Genomic DNA, 6,789 nt, shown 5'->3' on the forward strand with positions numbered 1-6,789 from the left:
GCAATGAAGGTGGCTAGAGTTGATAAATGATTACGAGTTAGTGATTGACTATCACCCGGGGAAGGCAAATGTAGTCCCTGATGCTCTGAGTAGAAAATCGTTGTTCTCCTTGAGGGCTATGAATATTTAATTAACCGTGGTTGATGATGGTTTGATACTAGCTGAGATTAGATCTAGATTGATGTTCCTTCAAGATATCTGTGAAGCTCAGAAAGGTGATAAGGATATGCAAGCTAAGATGGCTCAGTGTGAGATTGGAAATGAATCCGAATTTCATAGTGGTACCGATGGGTGTATAAGGTACCGAGATAGAATTTGTGTACCTAAGAACAATCTGCTAATTCAGAGGATTTTACGAGAGGCACATAGTGGTTGCTTGTCTATCCATCCGGGTAGTGTGAAAATGTACAACGACTTGAAGAAAATGTACTGGTGGTCGGGGATGAAAAGAGAAATTTCTGAGTTTATTTCTAAGTGTCTGGTTTGTCAACAAGTGAAAGCTGAACAGCAAGTACCATTGGGATTACTTCAACCAGTGATGGTTCCTGAGTGAAAATAGGACCAGGTAACCATAGATTTTGTATCAGGATTGCCCTTAACGCCAAAGAAAAGAGATTTCGTTTCGGTAGTGATTGATAGACTTACTAAGTCGGCACATTTTATACTAGTGCGTATTGATTATTCTCTTGAGAAATTGGTCGATCTATATGTTTCTGAGATCGTGAAACTTCATGGAGTGCTCTTATCGATTTTTTCGGATAGAGATCCGAGGTTTACCTCGCGGTTTTGAAAAAAGTTACAAGAGGCTTTGGGAACGAAACTAAATTTTAGCACAACTTTTCATCTGCAAACCGACGGTCAGTCAGAAAGAGTAATTCAGATATTAGAGTACTTGTTACGGTGTTGTGTTCTCGAGTTCCAAGGCAGTTGGGAAAAGTATTTACCACTAGTCGAATTTGCCTACAACAGCAGTTATATGGCACCTTATGAGGCTTTATATGGGCGTAGGTGTCGAACATCCTTGTATTGGACCGAGCTGATAGAGAATCAGATAGACGGGGTTGATTTAGTTAAAGAGACTGAAGAGAAAGTTAAGATGATTCGCGACTGCTTGAAGGCCACTTCAGATAGACAAAAATCCTACGCGAATTTGAAATGGAAAGAGATTAAGTTTTATGTTGTGGATAAGGTGTTTTTAAAGGTATCTTCGTGGAGGAAAGTCCTCAGATTCGGTAGAAAGGGCAAGTTGAGTCCTCGTTTCATAGGACCTTATGAGATTACCGAGAGAGTAGGGCCTATTGCCTATTATTGGGCTTTGTCCTCAGAATTGGAAAAGATTCATGACGTGTTCTATGTGCCCATGTTACGTTGATATAGATCGGATCCTTCGCATGTGATCGTGCCAACTGAGGTTGAGATTAGCCAGACATGACTAATGGTGAAGAACCAATAAAAATTTTGGATCGAGAGGTCAAGAAATTGAGGAATAAAAATGTAGCACTCATGAAGGTTTTATGGCGTAGACACGGAGTCGAGGAAGCTATGTGGGAACCCTAAGAGACTATGAGAGATCAATACCCGACCTTATTCATCGGTAAGATTTTCAGGGACAGAAATCCCTAAGGGGAAGAATTGTAATAGCCTGATTTTAGGCTCAGTCGGAACAGTGGTTTCGGGACCACCAATCCAAAGTCAAAGAAATTATTTTATCATTATATTAGAGTTATAGCATGTTTATGTAGCTGCATGAAAAATTTGGTGAATTAATTTTAGCGTTTGAAAGCTTAATTTTGAAAAAGGTCTAAATTGCATAAAGGGTAAAAGTTCTATTTTACTTGATAAGTATACTAAATAGCTAGAAAGCCATAATTGGAGGCCTTTAAAGTGCAATTAGACTTCTAAAAGAAGCTTGGCCAGCCATAGGGACAAGGTTTGACCAAGTTGATTAGGTTAGGTGGGTTTTGGTGACTAAATTGGTTAAAAAAATAAAATTGAATAAGAAGAGAATGATATTTTATTTTCTCTCATTTTCTTCCCACTGTTAATAGTAGCAAAAGAGGGGTTTTTAAGCTTCAAAAATTTCAGCCAAGCTATCCTCTAGCAAGTAAGTCAAATTGAACGTTATTTTTGATAATTTTTGTACTTTTGGAGCCCTTGTAGCATGAACTAGCTAGTGAGTGGACCATTTTGCAAAATGATTAATAGTCTAGGGTTTTTCCATGAAAGGGTTTATGATGTTTTCTAAGTTTTTATGGGAGAAAATGAATCTTAGTGGTGTAGTGAACAACTTTTGTGAAAGAAGTCATGAAAACCTTAAAAAAGGACCATTTTGTAAAGTTTGTAAAATGGATAGTAATGTTGTGAAACAAAGGGAATTTTGGGTCACTATAAGAGTAAAAAGGGTTCGACTAGTTTCATATTTAAAGAAATTCGATAAAAATCAATTTTTCAGCCTAGGGGTAAAATGGTCAGTTTGTAATAGTCTAAAAGGCAAAATGGTCATTTTGCCAAAAATGTGAACTTATGATTGCTTAAATTTTTTTAGAGGTTAAATCATTGAATTTTTATTATTTTAGATCACGAAACACGAAAACTAGACTTGGACCGGGGGAAGACCAAGCAAGTTGAGTAAATCATCTAGCCGCCTACATTTTGTAATCCGAGGTAAGTTGTATGTCAATAATGCAACTATATCTTTATAATGTGTATTTGAGTTGATATGGCATAAATTGTCTCGATTTTGGAATATAAGAATACATGTTGAGAAACTCAAGTAGTAAAGACTTTCGTTGAAACTTTGGAATAGACTTGGATATTTGTACCGTGATAATGGGCAGTATGTGTGCTAGTATAAGACATGTCTGGGACATGCATCAGCCATAGTATGAAAGCCATTGTAAGACATATCTGGGACATGCATCAGCTTCGAGATATTTAAGCCAATGCAAGACAGGTTTGGGATATGCATCTGCATTGAGATGAGAGCTAGTGTAAGACCTGTCTGGGACATGCGTCGGCCCCGCGTTATACAAGCTAGTGTAAGACATGTCTGGGACATGGCGTCAGCTTATAGTGTGTCAATAATACCCCTAGGAAATCTTATAGTTTCATCTGCCAATTGAATGCTCATCCTAGTTTGTTTAGGTTTCCCAAGACCTAGTTGCTTAAACATTTTGTAAGGCATGACATTGATACTAGCCCCTAAATCAGCTAATGCATGATTTATATCTAAACTACCAATTAAGCAAGGAATTGTAAAAATCCTTGGATCTTTCAATTTGTGGGGTAGCTTATTCTGTAGAATAGCTGAGCAGACTGCGTTTAGCTCCACATGCGACGCTTCGTCCAACTTCCACTTATTTACTAAAAGCTCTTTTAAAAATTTCATTGCATTCGGCATCTGCGACAGAGCTTCAATAAACGGTAAGTTAATATGTAATTTTTTCAAAAGTTTAAGGAATTTACCGAATTGTTCATCTGACTGATCTTTCTTTGTCACGTTAGGGTATGGGACACAAGGTTTATATTCTTCATTCATCATTTTGTTATGACTTACCTCACTTTTACCTTTGCTCACCATAGTTTCTTGCATCAATTCTAGCTCAGGCGCAAAGAATCCTTCCTTATCTTGAGTACTAATTGCGTTGAGGTGTTCCCTTGGGTTAGGTTCAGTATTACTTGGTAAGCTACCTTGTGATCGTTTGGAGATTAGTTTGGATAGCTGGCCTATCTGAGTTTCAAGTCCTTGGATCGATGCTTGTTGATTTTTAAGTGTTGTCTCAGTATTTTGGAAACGGGTTTCTAACACCGAGATGAATTTAGAGAGCATTTCCTCAAGGTTTTGTTTCTTCTCTTGTTGATAAGATGGCTGTTGAAAACCCTGAGGATTTTGTGGCTTTTGATTCCCTTGACCACCCCAAGAGAAATTTGGGTGGTTCCTCCAACCTGCATTATAAGTATTACTGTATGGGTTATTTTGAGATCTAAAGTTATTTTTACCCATATAGTTGACTTGTTCCTCTTCAGTTGTAGGCATGAAGGATTGATATTTTGTATGCACACCTCCTCCACTTGATTCACACCTCATTACTGGATGTACCTGTGTAGATCCAAGTAAACCATCAATCTTTTTATTGAGAAGTTCTACCTGATTTGAAAGCATAGTAACTGAGTCGACGTTATAAACGCCGACTATTTTTGTTGGCTTAGTCTTTATGACTTGCCACTGATAGTTATTCAGTGACATTTCTTCAATGAACTCATAGGCATCTTTCGGTGTTTTATTGTTGATGGTTCCGCCAGCAGCTGCGTCAACCATTTACCGAGTCGAAGGATTCAGACCATTGTGAAATGTTTGTACTTGGAGCCAAAGCGGTAACCGATGGTGAGGGCACCTTCTCAAAAGTTCCTTGTATCTCTCCTATGCATCGTAGAGTGCTTCTAAATTCATCTGCACAAAAGAAGAGATATCATTACGTAACTTAGCCGTTTTAGCCAGCGGAAAATATTTTAGTAAAAAATTTTCGGTCATTTATTCCCAAAGTAGTGATAAACCCTCATGGCACCATCAGAAATGCCATTAATTTTGAAAGTGTCACAAAATTCCAGAAAATTGGCCAAGTGAGTATTGGGATCCTCATCCTGCAAACCATCAAATTGAACAAACTGCTGTATCATCTGAATTATATTAGGTTTCAGCTCAAAATTATTCGCAGCGATAGTAGGTCTAACTATACTTGATTCAATTCCTGTTAAAAAAGGTTTACCATAGTCATACATAGTACGTGGAGCAGGATTTTGATTAGTCGCAATTGCAGGAGGTAGTTGATTTCCTTGGTTTTCAGCCATCTCTTCGGTTGGGGGTTGAGTATCGTCTTCTTGGTCATTCTCCGTGTACCTTAAGCTTCGCCTTATTTCTCTTTGGTTTCTATGAACTGTGCAATCGATTTCTTCATCAAAAAGTAATGGTCCCGACGGGTTTCTTCTAGTCATAAACTATGAAAACCTGCCAAGAGAAAGAAAGAGTAGGTTAATAAATAATAATGATAAAATTAAATTAAATTGCAAGAAAAATAAATGGCTAAAATTAAGCGTTCCTAATGTTTTAGTTCCCTGGCAACGACGCCAAAAACTTGATCACAAGGTTTTGAGATAGGTTTTAAATATTTATAATTACTCATTCTTGAACTAACTATTTTCGCGATGTAGGCAAGTGTACCTATCGAACAGTAGTATAGTTTTAGCCAGACCGAATTGTCGAACCCATAGGAACTAAAAGTACTAGCAATGACAGTCTTTTTATTATCTAGCCTAAGAATACAAGGGGTTTTTTTTAATTAACTAATTATCTAAACTAAGAACTCACAGAGAAAAGAATTGGGGAATTGCTTTTGGGAAAATCGATTGAATGAAGACAATACCTAAGGAAAAATACTTTACTTGTTATTCTGGCTCCGAATTGGACGATTTATTCATTTAACTTGTTCCATAGAGATCCCTAAGTTATGTTATTATCCCTATTCAAGACTAATAACGTCTAATCCCTAGATTGAATAACGGAGACTTTTCTCTAATTAGCACTCTAGGGTTGCATCAACTCGATCTATGGATCCCCTTATTAGGTTTCAGCTTAATCCGGCCAAATCTTGTCACCCTATTTCTAGGGGCGCAATCAACTCTGCTTAATTATGACAAAAGTACTCTTAGACAGGGTCTATTCCTCCTCTGAATAAGAGCATGTCTTGAATCAGTATCTTGGGATATCAAAACAAGAATTAAGAACACATAATTAAGAACAAGTTAAATATTTATCATACGATTCAGAAAATAATAACAAGATTCGTCTCAGGTTTCATTCCCCTTAGGTATTTAGAGGTTTTAGTTCATAACTAAATAAGAAAACATCTCAGAAGAATAAAGAATACAAAACATAAAGAAAACTCAAAACTCCTGAAGGGAAATTGAGGAGAGATCTTTAGTCTTGATGATGAATCCAGTCGGCTTCCTTGGAGTAATTCCTTACCCCCTCTTCTCCGTCTCCCCTTTCTTCCTCCTCTAGAGTGTATTTATAGGCTTTGGAATGCCTAAAGGCCTTCAAAATTAGCCTTTTCTGAATTGGACTCAACTTGGGCTCGGTAGGGACACGCCAGTGTGACACACCCGTGTGCGATTACTTCTGGCCGTATTTGAGCCTGTTAGAATGGCACGGGCATGTGCTATACTCGTGTGAGTCGTGCTCCAATTTTTCCAGATTGAAACGACCGTGTGAGGAGGTCCAGGCCGTGTTGATCTCATACTTTGGCCCATTTTCTCTGTTTTTGGCCCGTTTCTCGTTCCTTTTGCTCTCCTATGCTGTCCTAAGTATAACACATGAAATTAAAGCATTAGGAGCATCGAATTCACCACTTCTAATGAGAAATCATCCATAAAATGCATTAAACATGGGGTAAAAATATGTATAATTTGCGGTTTATCAAATACCCCTACACTTAAGCATTTGCTTGTCCTCAAGCAAAATTCTCAACTCATAATCAAAATAAATTCTTCTCAACTTATAATTTCTATCGATAATATCCCACAATAATCCATAGGTAATCATACATTGAGAATTCAAGTAAAAGAACATAAAAGTTTCAAACATTCCAAGTTGAGTATTGAATCATGCAAACATAGGGTTTTCAGCCATCTCTTTGGTTGGAGGTTGAGTATTGTCTTCTTGGTCATTCTTCGTGTATCTTAAGCTTCGCCTTATTTCTTTTTGGTTTCTATGAACTGTGCAATCGATTTCTT

At 37.4% G+C, this 6,789-nt stretch overlaps 1 non-coding gene across 1 annotated transcript; it reads left to right on the top strand.

Moving 5' to 3' along the window:
* Positions 1-4,376: 4,376 nt before the first annotated feature.
* On the top strand, positions 4,377-4,483 carry LOC128294999 (small nucleolar RNA R71). The gene has a single exon (XR_008285306.1). It is a non-coding gene; the product is annotated as a small nucleolar RNA R71 (small nucleolar RNA).
* Positions 4,484-6,789: the final 2,306 nt, after the last annotated feature.

This window comes from Gossypium arboreum, chromosome 6 (assembly GCF_025698485.1).
Source record: "Gossypium arboreum isolate Shixiya-1 chromosome 6, ASM2569848v2, whole genome shotgun sequence".
Classification (NCBI taxonomy): domain Eukaryota; kingdom Viridiplantae; phylum Streptophyta; class Magnoliopsida; order Malvales; family Malvaceae; genus Gossypium; species Gossypium arboreum.